Source organism: Alligator mississippiensis, chromosome 8 (assembly GCF_030867095.1).
Source record: "Alligator mississippiensis isolate rAllMis1 chromosome 8, rAllMis1, whole genome shotgun sequence".
NCBI lineage: Eukaryota > Metazoa > Chordata > Crocodylia > Alligatoridae > Alligator > Alligator mississippiensis.
Window position 1 is genome coordinate 8,116,863 of NC_081831.1, and position 22,222 is coordinate 8,139,084.

Below are 22,222 nucleotides of genomic sequence, written 5' to 3' on the forward strand. Positions count from 1 at the left end.
GGGTGCACTCCATCTTTCCTGGGGCCTTTGTGACAGGTCTTCACTCCATTCAGATTATCATCTACTACAGAAGCCTCCAAAGCCATTCAAGAGTCATTTCTTAACCTGTTACTAACTTTCAGATTCTTGTTGACCCCAAATTAGAAAATTGCTCCCTGTGGGTCAACAGGGCTCGGCAAATGCAAAGTAGGACTGACCGTACAGGTTTTGGGGCTGATCAAGATGGAGATAAACTGTCAAGAAGTTTGTGCTTGCACATGTCAAAGAGCCTTACTTCCAAATCTCACAAAACAGAAGTCAATACTTTCCTTTTACAAAATGCAACAGAGCTGACACTACGTTCTGATCAGTGGAATGTAGCCACTCAAATTGCCCTACAAGTACTAATTTTTTTAGACAAAATACATGATTACTGTTATAAATGACTGGCTATTCCCCCGCAGGACCAGGCTTAGTACAGATGATGGTCAGATGTGGTCCCACACCAAACCAATAATTAAATGCTGGTATTTTGCTAAAACAAATTGCAAGCAAAGGATATTGGTCTGCCGTCTATACAGAGAAATTAATGTTTTAGAAACTGAATAATAAATGCCTTTAAAGTTTTCTTAGATATATATTTTAAATTGCATCTTCAGCACAGCATGTTCCCCTTTTCAAGGTAAAAGAGGCAGATTCTTCATACATCATTTTCAATAAATGCACCTTTTATACAGTATCTATGAATCCTGATTTGAGTGGAAAAAAATAGCTCACTTTAGCCCATTTTAAAAAAGTAAATACAGTAAACTCCAGTGGACACCATATTGGGAGCTGCCAACTGGAAAGCTGGCGCTAAGGGCCCAGTCCTTCAGACTGGGGTTGGCAGAGGTGCCAGTAATGTCAAAGCAATGATGGTCTCTGTATTAGGAGAAAGCTGGCTCTGTTCCTCACACGCTCGGAGACCTATTGTAGAAAGGTATTGCCCTGGGCTCCGGAAGAATCTCTCTATTCAGATTCCTTAAAAGGAGGAAGAATAATACAATGAAGAAGGATGCTGGCTGATAGCAGAGGCCAGGTCCTCAGTATAGCTCCAACGACCTCAAGAGCTATGTTGTTTGGTGTAAGCTAAGGATCTGGCCCAATCTTTCCAGTCCAGTAGATGCCACCATTGAAAACAGCCTTCCAGAAATGTGGTATAGGTCTCATGGCTTGGGATTTTTATAACTCTGCCAGGCAAAGAATCCCCTCCTAGGAGCATGCAAGGGAAAAAACCCAATCCCAAAGAAAGGAAAAGCTATCAAGGTCCAGAGGTAAAAAATTAGGCTATGTTCAGGCCTGATCCGAGGAGCATTGAAATCAAAGGGTGTCTTTCTGAATTCTGATGAGCTTTGGCTCAGGCCCCCTGTCTGCAGCCATATCATAGATGATCTGCTAGGCTGTCAGAAGGTAGAGATGATTGCCTGGGAAACTGCAAACTACCCGGGCAGACTGGCCTGACCTGGAGTCCTGTGAAGTGAGCAATATAGAAAAAGTTCATAGAAAAGCCATTTATTTCTCATGCATTGTCAGGCGCTGCATGGAACTTTGTAAGCCAACAAGGCTAAATCCTGCTCATCTCACCCAAAGACAACCTCTCCTGGGAGTCAGTGAAACTCTTCAGCACTGGGCTGGAAGCAATTACTTTCAAGGATCATGCCTTAAATTTGTATGCTAAAAAAAACCTCCAGTGCTGCTGGCCCTTGAGGCTGTTGCTATGAAAACAGTGCTCATCCTCCCCGCCTCCAATACTCCAAACGACATGGTCTCTTAAAACAATTAGCAATCCTGGCATTTCACATGGGGCCGAACTGGTTCTGCCCTTCGTGTTTTGTTTTCTTTCATGTAAATAGCTGTAGTCACGGCAGGACTAGGAAGCTACATCTTTGCATTGGCATCATGGCCCTAGGAGAGCTCCTAGAAGGGACAAGAGAGGGCATTACTTTGGTATCTCCAGCTGTTTATGCACTGACAGATGAGGAGTTGAATTCATGTCTCTGACCAAACCGCAAATCTGTGGAAAAGTAAGAGCTCTGGGTTCTTGTATTTGGCTTGGAGGAGCAAGAGCCTTGTGGGGGGTGATGAGCGTTCGCTCTTCTCTGCCTATTTAGTGGGAGGAAACAGCGGAGAAGGCTTACGTGACTTACTCCAGCTCATACACAGAGCCTGTGGCAACGCCAAAAATTTAACCCAAATCTCTTGAGTCCCAGTCCACTGTTTAAGCAGAAAGATATTTTTTCTCTTTGCATAGCAAGAACCATAGGGTGTTTAGATACTACCACCTCCTCTAATAGACGCAGTGAGAGATGATGACGGTGGATAGTGCAGGAAGGAAACCGTGTACAGGCAGCAGTTCAAAGAGATGGTTTCTCCTCCCTCCCTCCCTGTGATAAGCAGTCTAAGATCAACAGCGAAAAAGATCAAGTGGCATTAGAGACAAGTATCATCACAGTCTGCTCGCTCAGGTCAGTTCATACTGTTAAGGGTTCGGCTTTTACTTTCAATGCAGTTTGCTTTTTAAGCCAGGATCAACCCTGAAGCTAGTGAAAAGACCACAAGAATCAGATCCTATGAAGATCTGGATGGCTGAGAACATCAGAAGCTCCTTAATGAAGGTCACTTTATTGAATGTGACAAGGGCACAGGGAGCCGTAAAAGTAGAGTACTTTGTATGCCAGATACCAGTGTTGACAGCATCACTGCTGTAGTGACTGGCTGAGAAATACACTCAGGGATCATTCGGGTTAGCCCCCTTGAGCCTATAAACTGCTATATCTACGTGATGCGGGGGATGAGACAGGCACCAGGCTTGATTCAAAGCAGCGTAGTCAACTGGAAAATTCCCATCGAGTTCCATGAGCTTTGAATCCAACTCCGGGTTGTCCAACGATGCTAAAAAATTGCTTCACTTGAACAGGAGGCCACTGAGCAGGTACGACTAGGGTCCTATCCAATTTGAGGTGGCTGCCCCCTGATTTTGTGGTTTGAGTGCAGCACCGTGCACCGTTTTCATAGCAATACATGGTGGCCTCCAAGAGACCCTGGCAGTCCCCTCACCTCCCTAGAGATGGACAGATGGACATCTCCAAGGAGGGGCACGACTTTTGGGACACCTCAACCAATCAGAAGCATGGGAGGGGACCTGCCGCACTCTGCCATGAAAAATCTCCCCCCTTGCTCTCCCTCCCCCTTGTTCAGGACACCAGGGCTACCCACCCTTTTCTGTTTTTGCATCTTGATCCCCGCCCCCTCGCTGCCGATTTTGCATCTTTTTGCAGTCCCTGAACTTTTCCACTGAGAACAACAGAATTTGTGGTTTCCGCAAAAAATTGCAAAACCGCAAATTCACTAGGTCTCTAGGTATGACCGAATAGGAAGCAAGGAAACAAAATCCAGTTACAATTAATGTCAGCCAGATTTTCTTAGGAGCTCAGCACCCATAACTGAGGCCAGATGCTGGAAAAAGCCCAGCATATTGAGTGCATGTTAAATGCTAAGCCCTTTTGAACATCTGGCCTTCCTTGTTGCTTTGCAGAAGGTTTTTTAAAAAGAAAAAAATCAGGCCCAGAAACTGGTCCATGCTGTAATTAAGACAGCTGTGCCATCATTCAAAGGGACAGGATGACTTATCAGGCTAACTGAAGTCCCATGCTAACCTGTGTTTGAACAGGGGGTAAATACAGAGAGTGTCACTCACGGTCCAAGGAGCACCATAAAAACTATGAGGCCTGTGTTCCATAAGCTCAGCAGCTTTTCAGCAGCCATTTGCTCTCAATTACTCTCAAATGATAAGTGACATTAATAGGGAATGTTTTAAAATATTTTACCATTCATCAAGGATAGCAAATGAATAGGGTCATTATTTTTCTTACATCCCTAATTTGCACACAGAACAAATCTGCTTCCATAAAGTAGTATTACTCATTTAAACACCAGAAAGCCTTCCAAACCAGTCCATTATGTAAATAATAAAGAAAGGAAGAAGCAATCCAGAAGGTGGAGAGCCTCCCCTCCCCAGCCCCTCGTGTTGCTGGTATAAATCAGGAATGACTATACTATGAAGCCAGGGAAAGGGAAGGAAGGACTACTTCAAGGCTGGATTCTGCTGCTAATAATCAGATTAAATAGTACCTTATTCTGTGTGCAGTCCCATTGGAATCGGAGTGGGAAGATGCTATTCAGTGTAAGAAAGCCTAGCAGAACCAAAATCTCATGAAACATACTCCCCAAAAGATCAGGTTAATACAGGGGTAGGTAAAATGCAGCCTGTGGGCTGTATCCAACCTGATAATTGATCCTATGTGGCCTGCTGGATGCTGCTGGGAGCTAGGCTGTGCCCATTGCCCCTCTACTATGCCACTGCTGGGGCTGAGCTGGGCCGGGCTGGGCTGCACACAGACTCTTCTTCCCCGCACCATATCTATTGCCCCCCGTCTGGCTTCCTGTCGGTGCTGTGGCTGTGAAGTCCTGGCACTATGGCTGCTGGTAGCCGGGCCCACATGGGACAGGTTGCGATGCAGTGCACCAAGTAGCCATCCTACTTGCCCACCTGCCATGGTAAGCTGCTGCCATGCAGCGCCACTAGGAGGCAAGTCCGTGCTGGCCGCAGGGGGAGCTTGGCCTGGGACAGCTGTCCACGACTTTTCTAGTGCAGCACGGCAGCAGCGGCTCATTGCAGGGGGCAGACGCTACTCAGCACACTGCATCGTACCCTATCCCATTGTACCCAGCTGCCAGCGGCTGTGGTGCCAATACTGCTCAGCCCCAACAGTAGCTGGGTGGTGGGGTGTGGGGGGGATGGATGCAGGGGGGCAAAAGAGTCTGGATGGATACGGGGGGAACAGGCCAGTTGAGATCAATTGGCATCTCCCTTAATCACCCCCCTCCACCTTGGCCCACGGCAGCTCACCAAAACTCGTTAAGTGGCCGTCCAGCCCGAATAATTGCCCACCCCTGGCTTAATAACTAATCTAGTCTTCAAGATCTTTTCATCATGACATACATTTGACAACACCAAAAAATCTTTTCTCGCTTTCATCAAAGTAGTTTCAAAGCAAGTCTGCCGACGCCTACAATACCGCAAGAGCAAAAAAGGCCAAAAGGAACCATTATACCTTTAAACCGAAGCCTGAGTAAGAGGATTTTAAATATTAAGATAGCAAATGTTGTCTTTCTCAAAACCTCTGGGCTATATAGGTTGATTTCCTTGTCTAACGAAGTTCAAAGCTCCTACTGAGTTTGATGGGTCAAAATTTTTGCTTTGATTTGTGTTACTCCATAACTCGAAATTGTTCCGCTCTTGAGACATTTCCTTTGATTCTACCAAGCGACTGGAAGATGAAGAGGGAGGGAGATCCCTCTATTGCACAAGTCATTGGAAATTAAACTGAGCTGGACATTTCCCCTAGCTGAACATTTTTCAGAGAAAGGATGTTCATAACAGCATCCTTAGAAACCCAGAGAAGAGCATGACCTTCCTGCATTGCCAGTAGTAAAGTGCTTTCTCCCTCTTCCAAGAAAGTCCAAGCTGAGAAACACTTTCACACAAACAGATGTTCCAGAAGGCCTTAACAGTAAAGGGAGTTGCCATGTTGCTAAGATTCAGACGTATTTACAGCTGGGTGATATTTCATTACTGCCCTGATGTTTGTTTTCTTATAGCTTCTTCCTGTGTTGGAAACAGCCTAATCAAGGAGCAAAAATTCAGCATCACGTCCTTTAATTATTTTTTCATTGCAAGTAGAATTTCTTTTTTCATTTGTACTGGTGTTTGAATCACAAGATAGAACATGCACAAAGGACTTAAGATTAAAGTCTCCATGTCAGATGACAGTATATTTAACTGAAGAGTGATGAAACCCCCCCCCCATTATCACAGTCCCCATAAAAATAGAAAAGCACAAAGAGTTCAACAGTATAGCCACTTCTTTAAAATAAAAAAAAGCAAAATAAAAGCAGAAAAGCAAATGTGATGGGAAAGCATTTAGCATGCTTTTCTCTCATCCTAACAGCCTTGATCTCAGCCAGATAGCCAGGAGGATGAGGGGAGGAAAGGAATACAAATGTTTTCTATCGATGACATGTACAGCTTTCACTGTAAAATCAACTTCCCAGATTACAGTAAAGTTCTGATATCAAGTTCGTTATCCCTCCCCTTACTAATTATGTGTAAATACATAATACTCATGGGTGCACAGGTAATTAGAGGAAGGGACAAGAGTGGCTTGGGTGTCTTGGTATGGCTGCAGAGACATGAATGTGAGCCCCACTTCAGGTTCTGGCTATGGGCCACCCCTAGCCAACCCAGCTGTAGATGGGTACTTGGTCATTCAGACTGGGTGTTAAAGGTGGCAGGAGGTGATGCTAGTCACATTACTTCCTTGTGTGCCTTTGACTATAGACTGGGGTGCCTTAATCGTCCAAAAACATGCTAATCTTGATAGCAAGTTCATTAAGTAACCCCACAGAACCAAACGTGAGCCAATCTATAGAACCAGCCGTGGATCCATTCCCATACAGCCTTCAAAGACATCATCAAGAATTGAACTTGGGATTTTAGTAGAAATCTTTCATATAAAAGATAGTCTGAAATCCTTTGGATCCTATGGGTGGTCCAGGTTCCAACAGACTCGAGCCTTTAATGTCACTGCTTTCTAGGGTCTTTCTTCTTCATCATAGCAGTGAAGAGACGAACTTACTATTCAAAGCGTCTAATTATTTTACTACAGAAATCATAAAATCCAATCCATAAACATTGCAACCCTTTGCATTTATTAGACACGCCACAAAACAATGCAATGCTCTGGGCTCAGTTCACAGTGCAGCAGGCTTTGACAATATATGTGTTATATGTACTCCCATCTTAGATAAACAGCTGGACACAGGAAGTTTTGTAGGATGAATGTAAAATGAGACCAAAACCCAACTGTGGCCGGAACTGCTCCCTGCAGAGTCAGTCCATCAGAGCGGTCTACTCATGTAGCCTTTCGCTCCATACACTCCCATTGGTTGTACCCCAATCAGCAGAGGGGAAGGACTAAGAGATACACACAGACATGCACAAAGACACAGGCCAAAGGACACTGGTCCTATGGTTCCTTAACATTGCAGAGCCATTTATTATTAGTTCACAGAGCAAAACTGTGAAATAGAAGACAAATTGCAACCACAGAATAAGAAGCAGGGAAGGGGAGGCCTGGATGACATCCCCCCTTTCTCTATCATGTATCATCCAAGTGTCATGAGTAGCATGTTGAGGGCACGGACTCTGCACCCTTGATGGATGCTGTACTTTGTTTTTACTTGGCTGGCATAAGGCAGCAAGACGCAAACCCTCTTGTATCTCCTGGCTTCTCTCATCTCTCAGAGGGGCAATGGCATAGGCAGTGCATCCAGACAGTTCTTTAATCTTGGATGCAGATTTATTAGCTGCGGAGAATAGAAGAGAGTCAGCGTAAAGCACTAAATGCCATTGATTTGCTAATAAAAAAAAAGACAGCTGCAATGGCAGATGTATGGTAATTGCCAAAGATTCTTTTTGCTAAACTGGTGCTTTTAAACTAGAGTTAATTGGTGGCACTATAAATATATAACATGTCCTATTAGAAAGGAAATGTTCTAAAGGAAAAAATGGCATTTTTAAAAGTGGAATTAGTTAAATTCTGTAGCATTTTCAACAAAACAGAGCAGTTTTGCTTGAAATTTTTTTTTTAATTTATGTTTAAAACACTGTTGCAAACTCTAATCCAGATATCATGGGAAAATTTACAAATAAGAAACTGAGGCATGAACTGAGTGTGAGTTGCTCAAGGTTATCTATATCCATGGAGGAAAGAAAATTAAAACTTGGGTGTCAGCCTCATATTCAGTTCTTTGGACCCTGCCGTTTGGCTTTTGCCATCTTTATTTGTAGGTACCGTAGCTGAATTCAGTTATCTCAGAGAGATCTTGGGATACTGGAGGACTTCAACTTGGGCGGCACAGCTGTGGGGAGTGGCTGCACCTTAATGGAAGAGGAGCTGGGTCCTGCGGATCAGAGGGAATCCTGCCCTGGAGTGGTGTAACTTTGAGCTGCATAATGAGTGCTTAAAACCACTTTAAGGTGCTAACGTGTGGGCAATCCAGGAGTTAAGAGCTCCAGGAGCCACCCAAAATTACCGTGTAACAAGGCCCTTAGATTGTAAATTCTTTGGAGCAGGGAGTACTGCATCTTCATAGCCCCTTGTTCAGTTCCTGACAACTAGCTCGTGATCCTGACTGGGTCTTTGAGGAGTGTACTTGGTAGCCGTGTTGGTCTGAGACAAGAAGACATACAACAAACTAGAACTCTTGGTTCCAAAATGATATCTTTTAGTAGACCAACTAATAAAATTGGTCTAATAAAACTAATAAGTTGGGCTACTAAAAGGTATCATTTTGGAACCAAGAGTTTTAGTTTTTGGTATATATATGATAGCGGCTTTATAGAGAACACTTCAGTGCGTAGCTTCTGATACTCTCCTATTGGTTGCCTGTCGTGCTACACACATATTTTAGTTTCCAGTCTTTCAGTGTTACCAGGTGTGCAATGCCTTACACCATTACACAGCCTATATCTGGATGCAAAATCTTCTGCACACTGCTGACCTAATTACAGGACAATTACTGACACCCTCAAGGCCAGGGAGACGGGAAAGGATGCAGACATCGGTGGCAGGGGGCCCACGGGCCTCTCTTCCTTTCTTCAGAACGAGCCTCATTATAGGTAGGGGACCCTTTTGGAGACAGTCAGGGATGGAGGAGCTGCTGTATTGCTAAACCTGCAGAAAGGAATACAAACCCAGGCAGACACAGACTGAACTCCATGCAGGAGATCCAATGGACAGAGCATGTTCTCTGGCGATCCTTTCCTATCTTGTAGCCAATGCTTTCCTCACCTGCTCTGCTAATGGTCCCACTCGCACCAAAGTGACAGTCGTTGACAGTGTGGGGCATGAATGTGCCTCCTCTAGGCTACCGTCACCAGGCTCCAAGCATAAGCTGGCAGGATGTGTAACCATCATTTTCCTCCTGGGAACGGACAGGCTGGGCGGGGAAAGAATCCCTCACCCTTTCCAATGTACCTAGCTGCTGTGCTCCACAGTGCTAATAGCTCCTATGAGCCACTGAACATTATGGCTCTATTAAGATCACTTAATGCATCCTGCGTGCACACACAACTTTCTCGTGCTCCTTTCCAGGTGCTGCAGAAGAGCCCTCCATGTCCGTGTTGCCATAAACAGAGCAGCTTCCCTAACGGGCTTCTCCAGACATCACCTATAATTAAATGTTCCGTAAATGAGGACAACAAAATTAGCATGCAGTTGCAAACAACAGAGGTATACGCATGCATTCAAAGCATAATATTGATGCATCTTAATTATAATATCGAAGCAGCTGGAGACTGACATAAAACGCTGGCAGTGAAATATTGCCAAATTCTACAATTTTTATTGTTTGTCTTGCAAACAGCACTTAGCAGCCCCAGCTGGGCTCAGCCGAGACTGCTAGGAGGTTGTACAAACAACACAGCTTGTGCCCCGAACATCTTACTCTCCAAATATACAAGACAGGCGAAGGGCGGGTTACTATCCTGTTCTACAGATGGGGAATGGAGGCCCGGAGAGGGTTTAAGTGATTTGTCCAAGGTCAGTCAGAAAGAGGGAGGAATTGGATCCAAGTATCGATGGCATCAGATTTTTCTCAAGCCCAACAAGGTTTGATGGTTAAAGCAAAAACCACCTTCCCTCCTTTCTTCTCATCATGAATTATTTCATAAACAACATGATCACAAGTATTATTGGTCCTGCAGCTGCAGTACCAACAGGCACCAGATAGGTCGGTCACTTCTCCCCACTTTGTGTCAGGCGCTGCATTTACAGGGCTTGAGACAGTCTCAGCTGCAAGAGGCTTACAACCAAAAAGACAATGTAGAGACAAACAAATGGGTTGGGGTAAAGACAAGGGATACAAATAATATTACATATAATAAGGAACAATGGTGACTATGGATGCCAACAGCTTGGGCCTCCTGAGATTTGAATGTGCCAACTTACTTCTGAACGTTGGCTAAGCTTCATGTAGCATGCCACGCGCTAAATCCACCATCTCAGAATATCTAGCCACCCTACAACTCTGCACCAATGTGGTTACTACGTGCAGGGTCTTACCTCTGTTCCCATCATGCGACCGCATCGCATCATCTAACCACTTACGCCCCTTACGATAATGCAGACTTCACGAGTAAGACTGCGGTAGCGTATACCAACTATGTACCACGAAGCCAATATGCACAGGGTCCTACGTCCTCTTTAATTTCTACAAAGCCATGTAAATCACTAGGATTTTTAACATTCACTAATAAAGTTTTAAATCTGTTACTCACCTACTGAAACTCCTATGGCAACTGTAGGAGCCCATTCCTGTACCCGGTCAGTAGGCAGAGGCAGTTTGCTTTGACCCGCAATGAACAGGTCAGCGGTGAAACGTGACTGTGATCAGCGCAAATGAATTTGAAAGTGCCCATCTGTGAGGGCCACCCTCGCTAATAAAGAGGATAAAGCATCAAAACCCAACATACTGTATGTACTATTTTTTTGCTGGAAACCTATCATCTGTGGCCAGTGTCTCTCTTTAAACTCAGTTATTTACAGACTCTTGTGACTACTTCTACCAAACAACCTTCTTCACCTTGCATAGCGGCTGTGGGCTCAAAGACTGCAACTATCTTTTGTTCTATGTTTGTGGAGCATCTGGCGATAGATAGCAAGCAATTGCTGCCCAAAACCCAGCAAGGGGAAGAGACGCACAGCATCCAGGGGCAACCACCCTGATTTGAGCATGCTATTATACGTTATAACAGAGGGCAGAATTTATGTTTATTAAGACACACAAGTCAAAAACCCTGTTTGTGCGCACACCTCTGGATTTGGGAGAGTATCTTTATTCAGGACAGCACTTGAGCATGTCCTTAAGTTTAAGCACATACTAAATCCCATTTAAAGGCATTGAAGTGCCCGGAATTCATGTGTTTAAGCACTTTTATGAACTGGGACCTAGCTGATTTATATAAACAAGTCTGTAGTTGAAATACACCTCCAATTTTCATATGGGCTCAAATAAATCAGAAGAAGGACCCAACGATTTCAAACAGAGCCCTAGTTGTAGCTGGAAAAAGATGCAGCACGACACATGCATACACAGTGTAATCCTTCCAGCTCACATAGATTCTGCTTCTCCAGAAAAAAAAAAAGCCTGTTGTGCATACGGCCTGAAAGCCCTGGTATTTCAGTCTTTAACTGCAGCAATAAAATGTATCACATCACCTGTTTTGGCTACCACAAGCAAAGGAAAGGAGGTGCTAGATAAAAAAAAAATAATTTGGATGGAAACTGAGCAGCTGCATTCCAGAATTATAGAGTAAAGTTTATACTTCGGACTCTCTTCTGAACTGATAGACTTTACAGTACCATCTACTGAGAAGTCTAGGCACGGGAAAGTCGTGTGCTCTCACCCTATGGAAACATTTCACTTTCATGGAAGGAATTTACTCCCCTCATGTCGTAGCCTTGCACAGCTGGAAAGGAGCGTTATTAGTCACAGCACCTTATGTGTACATGCTGCAGAGGCATGGAAGGAGAGAGAGAGAGAATGAAAAGAGGGACAAACCCTTCTCTGAGGAACTCACAACTCAGTATCGTAGAGCGTTTCTCTCTCTCAAAGCCCTGGATGCCAAAAAAAAAAAAAAAAATGATCAGACAACTTGGTTCAACCAGCATAAACAATTGGAGGAAAAAATTGCCACAATGAAGGTTAATCACATTTATCTTTGCATCCAACTGAGCTAAGATTTCCTTGGTAGCAAACATTAGCTGCATCGCTTGGTTTCAAAAGGGTGTCCCGTTCCCTGCTTCTGTCTGGTTGGCTTCTCAGTGCAAGGATCGTGCTTCTGGCTCTCTAGAACAGAGGCAGGCATTTATTTTGGGTGGAAAGCCACTTACTGAGTTTTGGCAAGCCATCGAGGGCTGCATGATAGGCAGCCCAGAGCAGATAAATATTAATTTCCTAAATTTTTAGGGGCCCTGCGGGCTGGATAGAATGGCCTGGCCAGCTGCATCTGGCCCCCGGGCCGCATTTTGCCCGCCCCTGCTCTAGAAGGTGCCAGCAGCAGCACCCCAAACAAAACCTCGACTGCATGAAGTCTCTTCGTACAGCAGTACGGATCATTGGGGTCTCCTCTGAAAGAGGTGGCTAAGTGTTGTTATCAAGCAAGCATCAGTGAGTTTGAAAATATAGATGACAAGGGATTTGTCCCAAGGTTTCCTATGATACAGAACCTCAGTGGGACTCCGCAAGTCAGACACTCCCCAAACAACTGTGTTGTGGCCCCAGTGTGTTGGACTTCATGTCTTTCCCTAGCTGCAATATTGATTCTTTCTGTGGCTTTCCAGCACATTTCCTTGGTGCAGACCATCTGTTATAGGGCCCACCTGCTGCAGGCTGTCAGAGCCAGCACTAAACCCCACTCCCACCTTTTCATGATAAGTATAACACAAAACTAATTGTGGAGTTAGGTAGGGCCTCTCTACACAATGAGACTGAGGCTGCTTTGGGTCTCTCTGACTTAGAGCCTCTTCTGCATCTCCAGGAGTCTCCTGACTCACTCAAGTGGAGATTTGACTTCCACCCTAGGATTTTCAGAGGGAGAGCAACCCATTTCTATAAAGCAACTGCAAGCTACCCCTCAGTGAAACAGTCACTTTAAGAAAGCATTTCTGTGCACGGCATAGGGCTTTGGTTGGCTAGCCTCCGCTAAAGATGGTGCCTGGATAAGGAGAAAATCTATCCTGTTTTGAAAGTCATGTTCTCTGGCTATGAAAACAAATCACAAATGCAACAGAATGTGTAATAAAGTAATATGTTAATTGGAAAATAGTACCAAGCTAGATTCACATCCAGTATGTGGGTACACACACACACACACACACACACACACACACACACACACACAGCATTTCAACAAGTCATACCCCTTAATGTGTTCATTAGATGCACTGTTACAAAAATAATTTTCTTCTCCCGTGTTTACCAATAACAGCTTCACAGCAACATCAAGAAACCAGATATAACTGTTTTTCAGCAGCATGCTCCATTACATAGCAAAGCCTGGAGCTGCATTCATGGGTGTCACACAGAGCCTTACAAACTCTGTTTGTCTGAGTGATGAACCAAGCTCAACACCTTCTGGTAATCAATGCAGAAGCTATAGTTGTTACAGAGCCAGTTTCACACTGAGCCTCCCCCTCCAAATTCTGCCAGAAAACCCAATTCAAAAAAAAGAAAAAAGATTTTGCTTCATATCTGTTGTGCTACAGTAGGATTACATAAGTGTTCCATGTAGTTTATAAACCAGACAGACATTATGGGTGCATCCCGACGAGCACACATGTGCAACTTGTGGCAACTCAAACCTGTTTAAGGTGCCGTAACGACACATGGTACACGTGCACCCATTCACCGCGCTGCTAATTTGCAGTGCAGCAGGGTTTTTTTGACACTGGGAGATCCCGGTGGGTGGAAAAAAAACAACAACAAGCCACCACTGAAAAAGGCGGTGTGGTGCACACGGCAGAAACAGAGCCTGGCTGGCCAGAGCCACACTCCAGCTATCGCCCAGACTCCAAGCGGCCGGCTCGGTACTGCAGCCGCCCTGGGAGGCTCCCAGGACTCCAGGTAAGGCTGTTGGGCCCAGCACAGATGCTGGCCCTAGTATCCCCTACCCCACTTGGGAAAATTTGTCACGCACTGGAGCACGCCTGCAGTGGTGTGCCCTGGGACAAATAGCAGCAACACAAATATGTGCCACTGCTATTTGCCACCTGGGAAACACACACCCCTGCAGGTGCGTACTCGTTGACCACGCCATGACACGACATGCAAAACCTGCCAACACATCTCCACCACCCCCACAATTACACCCCACAACAGAGCCATCAGCATTCCCGGATCTTACACCTGCACCTCCAGGAATGTTATGTATCTCATCCAGAGCACCAAATGCCCTGATGGAAAAGTCGCAGGAGAGACCGAACAACAACTGCGCACCAGAACGAATGCACTCCGGAAATCCATGAATACCCAATTACCTGTGGGGGCACATTTCTCACAAGAAAACCGCTCTCTCTCCAATCTCTCAGTCCTGATCCTCAAAGGCAGCTTTCAAAACACTTCTCAGAGACGAGCCGATGAACTTCACTTCATCAACCTCCTGGATACTAAAAATCATGGACTAAATATAGACATTGGATTCATGACACATTATAACCTGCCTGACATCTGACTCCCCAGGTACCTCTCTACTATTCATCCCCCTTCTCCCCACCACCCAGCCTGTCTCACCCATTGACTCCTCAATTTACATCTTCACTGACTGCCTGTCTTGCATGAATACCAGCACAGCCTCTGGCTTCAATACTTTTCGTTCCATCCAGGAAGAGCACACACCAACTGCAAAAACTTCCTTAGCCTGATGAAGGGTTTTTAAACCCGAAAGCTTGTTTAAATTTTTTTTCCCCCCAGCTATTTAAGTTGGTCTAATAAAAGATACCAGATTCACCCAAAGAATATTGTCTGCCTATGTCCTTAGACCAACATGGCTACAGCCTACACCCCTGTACTCATTGGGACGTGCCCTATGAATGTAAATGTCATTCATATAATCAATCGATCATATCTGCTCATCACACAGATTACTACTAGGTCCCCAATCCTACACACAGCCACACTGAAGTCAGTTAGTAGGACCAGGACCTAAAATACCTGATTTACTTGCTTAAGGGTCAAGTCTTAAGAAAATGATTATAAATGATGCACCCTCACAGGAGCCCCCAAAGGATAATTAAGGACTTAATTACCTCCTCCAGTTGTGACCAAGCAGCCAGTTTGAAAGAGTAGTTATAAATTAAAGCCTGCAACCAGGGATGGGGGCAGGTATAAGGGCATATTGGAACAGGTTCAAGGAAGTGCTAGAAAGCACAATGTGGACAGACACACAGACAGACAAGGTAGGGGGAAGCAGACAGACAGCAAGCGGAAGAAGCAAATGGCAAGGGAGAGACATCACATAATTTTCCTAGGCTGGACCCCAGAAGAAAGTCTTAAACCAGGCACATAATTCTGCAAGTTGGGATGTGACTTTTAACTGCGGGTTGGGAGAGGAGTGACCCCTGAAGTTCTGTAGACAGGGTCACAGGCAACAAGGACGACCACGGCTGACTCAGACACTGGAAAGCGAGTGACAGGGCACTCTCAGGGCACACCTGTGATGGTGTCTCCTTGAAAGCAGGACCATTTAAGGTCCTAGGTTTTGTTTGAAAATGAGACTCTGGTTCTTCAGCCACAGGCACTTTTAAAACTGAAGTATTTGCTGTCCTTAATCTATAGTTACTTATTCTGGTCACTACTGTGTAATGTGTTTTATCAAGGTTATTACTGGAGTGACAGTTCAGAGACTGACCTCATTCAGGAAGGGAAAAAGAAATCTCATTTGGAAGCAAAATTTTGTAGTAACCTTTCTGAATATGCATCACATTCAAAGGTAGGCATTTGCCTTGTATATTGTACTGGCCATCCTAGGCAGGTGCAGAATAATAGGCTGATCTATTTTGCAAGTTAACAGCATTATATCAGCACATCATCAAGTTACAGGTAGATGTGGGTTCTGCTGATGCTTGTGAGGCATTGGCCTTTGTGCAGTAAAGCCTTTCTGGCTTGCGGGGCACAGTCTCTAGTAGCTGTAGTTCACTTAAAGGTAACAGGTCAAATTCTGGATGTATTTCATGCGAATGTAGTAGGATGAAGGAGTAAGCAATATATTAACTAATCCTATTTGTTTTTAGGGCCTGGGAAATAGATCCACAATATGGGTAACATGAAAAAAAAGTGTTTCCAACTCTGTAGCAAACACAGTTCTTCTGCTTTTTATAGTTAGGGTGACCATACATCCTGTTTTAGCCTGGTTTTTGGAGGCCAGTCCCAATCGGCCAACGAAAATTAAATCAAGCATCTGGGGTGCAGGGCGGTGAAGTATAGCAGCATGAGCTGTGAAATAGGAAGCCCTAGCAAACAGCCCTAAAATAGGCTAGCATGATTAGTGGAATGACCATTAAAAAGGGGAGAGGATTGTTAACACCTGTGAAGTAAAGAACAGTGGGTCATTAATGGGCCACTGACTCCCTTAGTCACCCTAATAGTAATACCAGAGCTGCACCGTGCCACCCTGTGCCCACCTCTCCCTTTACCAGAGGGGTGAGGGGGCAGTATCCCAGATTTCACATTGTCCTATACGGTCACCCTGTTTCTAGTCCATACGTAATCTACCTCCTGGTTCCTCCCACATTACAAATACTTCTACAAAGTCCTGGGGTTTAGGTTGTAGCCATGTTGGTCTAAGGACATAGGCAGACAAGGTTCTTTGGGTGAATTTGATATCTTTTATTAGACCAAACCAAATAGTTGGAGAATAGTTATTAAGCAAGCTTTTGGGTTCAAAAACCCTTCGTCAGGCTAAGGAAGTTTCAGCAGTTGGTGTGTCCTGGATGGAGGAACACACACGAACTGCTGAAACTTCCTTAGCCTGACAAAGGGTTTTTGAACCCGAAAGCTTGCTTAATAACTATTCTCCAACTATTTGGGTTGGTCTAATAAAAGATATCAAATGCACCCAAGGAACCTTGTCTACAAAGTCCTGTAATTCTTGACTGATTCATCTAAGAAATGCATCATAAATCTGGCGACAATTGGGTTTTTCTTTTTGACAGCCTTGGATCCCGGAGTGCTGCAATGACATTTAGGTTTTCATTGTCATTTTTTTAAAAGGAGTTTCTAGCCTGCATGGTAGACTCTTGAAAATGGGACCTGAATGCAGCTGCAGCTTCCAGAGAAGTTTGTTTTAATCTTAATTTTGAGAAGGCCCAACTCATAATTACTCAACATGCTGGGTTGATAAATTACTGGAATACAATATTGTCTGTTTCTCCACTTTCGGAGAAACTTATTTCCATGTCATGCCATGGGTAAGTGCCTGGTAAGTACGTTTGATTACAGTTAGGTATTTACACTATTTTCAGTTGATGTTCTGCGGAAAGCATTATAGCAATTTAGAAAGAGGAAACTTTTTGTAGAAGAAGAAGGTTTAATGAATTTTGCAGGTAGTAATCTGCATTCCACTAGGCAATTTGATAGTGTCGCACACTCATGTGCATGGCTTTCCAAAGACTTGTCAAATTCCATTGCAAAAAAAATAACGAGTCTCCAAAAAGCTGAAATTCTTTCTTCTCTTTGCTGAGATTTTTTTGACCGATATTCACTATTCTGACAATTCCAATATATCTTTTGGCGGGTGGAAATTTAGATACAAACACTCTGCAAACCAAACCGAGTGAAGTCATCTGATCAACTCAATATCTGAACATTTAATAACTATGAAGTAGTGGTGACTTACAACTGCTGGGTGGAATCAAAACTTTTCAGCTGTATCTGGCCAACTATATGTTTAAAGTCATCACAATACAGACTTCCTTAGCTCAACTGCATTTTGGAGCAGGAAGAAGAGTTCCCCTTCTCTCCCTTTGATTGCTTATGTGACCATTGTGTACAGCACTGCAGGAGCGATTGTTCAAATGTCTTAACTTTGTAAAGTATCCTTCACCCTCCTTTGCAAACTGAGGCCCAATCTTGCATCATTAGCCCCTTTGCCAATGGGGCTTCCCATTGCAATGCAGACAAATTGCTATTGAAAGCATGCATGAGATAGATCCATATGGTCACTCCTCAATAGTTCAGAGTAGGCTGAAGAACACTGTGTATCTGTCTAAAATGAGAGTGGGAGGCTAGAATTTTGCTAAGCCCCTATTAGTTAATTCTTGTGGAAAGAAATTCTGTAATCATCCCAAGGGTCACAGAAGTCTAATTTACATCTTAGCCAACAGACAGATTTAAAAGGCAAAGAATGCAACCCGCCTATTGAGCCAAAATTTTCTACAATGAAATCTGCATTTAAATATGTTGAGCTCAGTCATTTGCATTGTTCTATTCTGAAAGGCATTATTACCAACAAACTAACATCATTTTTATGTCTAGAAGGCGGTCACATTAGCAAAGCAAAATTTTCCCAATAATAAAGCAAATGATAAGAGAAGCTGCTTTCAAAAACACCCTGTAGTAAAATACTTGGGGGGGGGGGGGAATGGTACCTTGGTTTGTCTGATACAAAAAAGCAAACACACAAATCTGGTTTCCATTCCACTGGCATGTTAAGCTTAGCTTTACATGATTAGCATGTATTTTTTTATGAACTTAGCACCTTGGTTTTAATTTACAATATAGACATTTAAATTATCTACAGATACCGCTGGCCTCTGATGACCAGGTGATCTCAAAACTTATTGCCATCTCCATCTCAAATATGCAGCATGTGCATCTTCACACTCAGAAACAGACTACTCTGCTTTTAATTATGGCCTCAGTGGGTAAAAAGGGAGGCATGCTATTATTGTTGAAAAAGGTAGAAGCATCCATCTCTGCTTCTGGGATGCTGTTTCACTGAAGTCAGTGGAGCTATGCTAAATTCACATTACTGAGGACCTTGGCTGGACTATTTGCATGGTGTACTGGGATGTAACAGTCCTGTCTGAGAACTTGAAGCTGTTCTGTAATTGTTGAATTCAAAGTTTCATTAACGTGTACTAGGAGAGGTCAATGCACTGTCACTATTACGAATACCCAGTCTCATTGCGTTGTGTTTCTGTTGTCTGCTACTCTGAAATCCTAAGCCCTGAAGCAAAAATTGCCTTTTTTGTGAGCCTAAAACAATAGGGCCCCTTGAAACTATCATAATACAAATAAATGCTCTCAAGCTTATGCCACAACAGGGAGCCTTGGATTACTACATCCAGTGTGGACTTAAAAGAACAAAATGTTGTATCCACAATATTTCCAAAAACAAATGATGACAAAGTCCTCCTTAGGGGGTGGGGGTGTCCTGCTGCTCTCTCTATGAAAGTTGTCCCTTATAGTCTGCTTCCCTTATAGAAATGAGTCCTTTTAAGCTTGGAAGTGAAAGGAAAAACTTATGCTGGGAAAAAGATAAGAATATGCTATTCTCGTTCTACCTTAGTGATAGGGATGGGCATGAATATTGGCCATGTTTCCTCTTAACATAAGCAGGGAACTTCACATAATGAAACAAGCTGCATGAAACAAGGGTTCAAATTCAGACATCAACGGACTTAACAGGAATTAGGCCCATCGTGGCTAACCTTTTGCCCACCAAACCGTTCGGAAAGAGGGCCCTATTGTATTATGAGCAATGTGGGAACCAAACTAATAAATCTGACCCGGACTACACTCTTTAACTTTATCCCTTGTCTCTGCTGAGGTCACGAAGAGACACAAGGATCTTCACAACCAAAATGGAGGAGCGAACATGTTTTGAAATACAATTCATGATCAGTCTTGGTATAGTCTACCGCCTCTAAATTCAGTCATTGTAAATGGCTTCTGGGACAGCATATTTAGTTTAATTTCTGCTTCACTCAACAAAACTCTGATAAAATCCACAGTAAGTGAAGCAACACTCCATGAGAAGAAGCAACAACTTTTATGTGATTGCAGTATGTAGAGATTTCCATTTGTCATTACTGGCATTATTTACATGGGTCTTTGTACTGCATGGAGGTTAGGGCCTGCTTTCAGATTTTTATGGCTGCTGCTGGCTAAACAACTCCATATTTTGTCCATTTTTAATTGTAACAATTGTAACGTGACCCCACGTTAACGTTTTTAAGGAAGAGTTTTCCCATTGTTACGGCCGAGATGGCCCTCCATTCTCAACTGACTAGCACACACACGAACTTTTTTATAACTCTAATAGGAGTCTGGACCCTTGCCAGGCTAACATTGGAAGCTCCGTGGAAAAAGAATTAGGGTGACCCTAACCTTTAGTTCAAAAATAAAACCAAATGACATTCTTCAATCTTCGTTAGGCCACAAGCCTTTACAAAGCTCTCGCACCAAATCAAGATGCTAAGTGATGGTCCCAGGCACTTTTAACTGCTCAACTCCAAAACATGTATCCAGGGTTGCCCAAAGACCTTGGCACAAAGGAACAGCGGGGTAGGCACCCCGCTACAGGGGAGCTCACAGCCACCTACAGAATTGGGTCTGATCTGCCTCTGCAGTGGTCTCCAGTGCAGTTCATGTCAAGGTGAGCTGGAGGAACCACAGAAGAAGATAGGGGAAGATTAAACAAATCCTTGGGTATTGTATGCACTTTGCAGCTGCAAAGTCCTACCGGAGTCACTAAAGAAGCAGTGCGAAGTAGAGCAGCTCTCTCCAGATGCTGGACCCTCCCCCCCGAATAGCAGACCAATAACAGAGGGCAAACTCTCTCTCTCTGACCCTGCACTGACATGATTCTGATTCCATACCGTGTACGGGACAAAGCATCGCTCTGGGACCACTCAACTTTTTGAGGGACTTGGCCTCACTTGGGCAAATGGATGCAAATCTATACGTGATGACCGGTGCCTGAATTGTCAATACAACTGGAGGGAAAGCTATCTGTATTGCACCCAACAGCTGAAGGGGGCCCACATCAACAATATTAACCTAAATCCAAAACTGTTGAGTCGGAAATATCCAAGTCATGAGACCATCTACTCTAGGGAGTATTCTCACCGCTGAAATATTCTTCCAGGGCAGGAACAGTCCACATAATCCAAATAGTACTGAAAATGTATGAAATCACAATGAAAATTATATGTCATCAGTATTAAAGTCATAAAGTGTTGGCATTTAGGTTCGCAGGGGTTCAGATGCATCTCACCTTGGGTATTGGTCCACCTGAGTTTCTGATTAATCTGCTTGAACAACAGGATGAACAACAACTGATTGTGTGTTAAGATGTAACACTTGGGCTGAAGAGACGTGGTTCAACTCCCAGCTCTGCAGCTGACCTCCTCTTTGGTTTTTGGCATGATGCATAACAATCTTTTTGCCTTCATTTTCCCATCTGTAGAAGGGGTAATAAAAGTCCCTTTCTCCTACTTTTTGTCTTGTCTATTAAGAACAAAGTCCCTTAGCCCAAGGATTATCTTCCACTTGGTATGTATGCAGTACCCAATATATAATTATAGTAGCATCTTAATTTCACAAAACAGTATTAACTCAAAGTGCAGATGTCAGAACAGGTTGGTTTGGTCTCAAAACCATCCACACTTTTCATGCTTATGTGGCCTCAAACCAAGACACCTAGGCACTCTGAAGTTTGGTTCCTATTAGTAGCAAGGCTAGGAACTATCTTACAGCTTGGTTTTGTGACCCTTGACAAACTTGGCTCAGCTACTTGGTTCTCAACAGTCCTAAAAAATGGGCTAATTAACCTGGTTTGATGTTTCATTAAAAAGGTTTAGCACAGTTCTAATGACAGGGAAGGGGCCAGGGAACTCAGAACAAATAAGCCCTTCTGATGGATGCAAGATGCAAAATTGAAGTGTTGGTTTCTTAATACCCCAGAGTTTCCTGGGTGTCCATATTCAGGAGTTTATATCAGCTCTATCTAGTAACTTTGACTAGAAGAAAATTACACACATTGTAGAGTTTGCAATACCTGTAGATGCCAGTAGATGGAATATTGTAGTAGTCACACTTTTTTGAAAGCTTATGACTGGAGTGTAATAAACAGAGCAGAAAAATAATCATGAAAAGCAGCTATTTGGCATTCTTAGTATTTCTTGGATTTCAAAAACATAAGCCATATATTTGGATTATTAAATGGTAGAAGTGCACCTTAAAGATTAACTGCCAGTATAAACATATTTTGGGGGTTTTTTTGTTTCCCTGAAGTTTTAGCTTGCCAAGTAGTATGAAACTAAAACAAAAAAGGTTAGTTTCTGTAGCTTGAAAATAGCTTAAGCCTCCAGAAACCTTTCTAAAAATTAACAAGACTGTGCAGTTAGATTGACAGTTAAATGTAAACCCTATATACTACAGCAGTGGTTCTCAACCTTTTTAGACTCAAAGCACACTTTGTTGCCACTCTTTTTTGACAACAGAAAAATAACAGAGCAGTTTTTCTGTTGCAAGGAACTCAGAAAGACCATGACAATGGATTCCTATTTGAAATCTC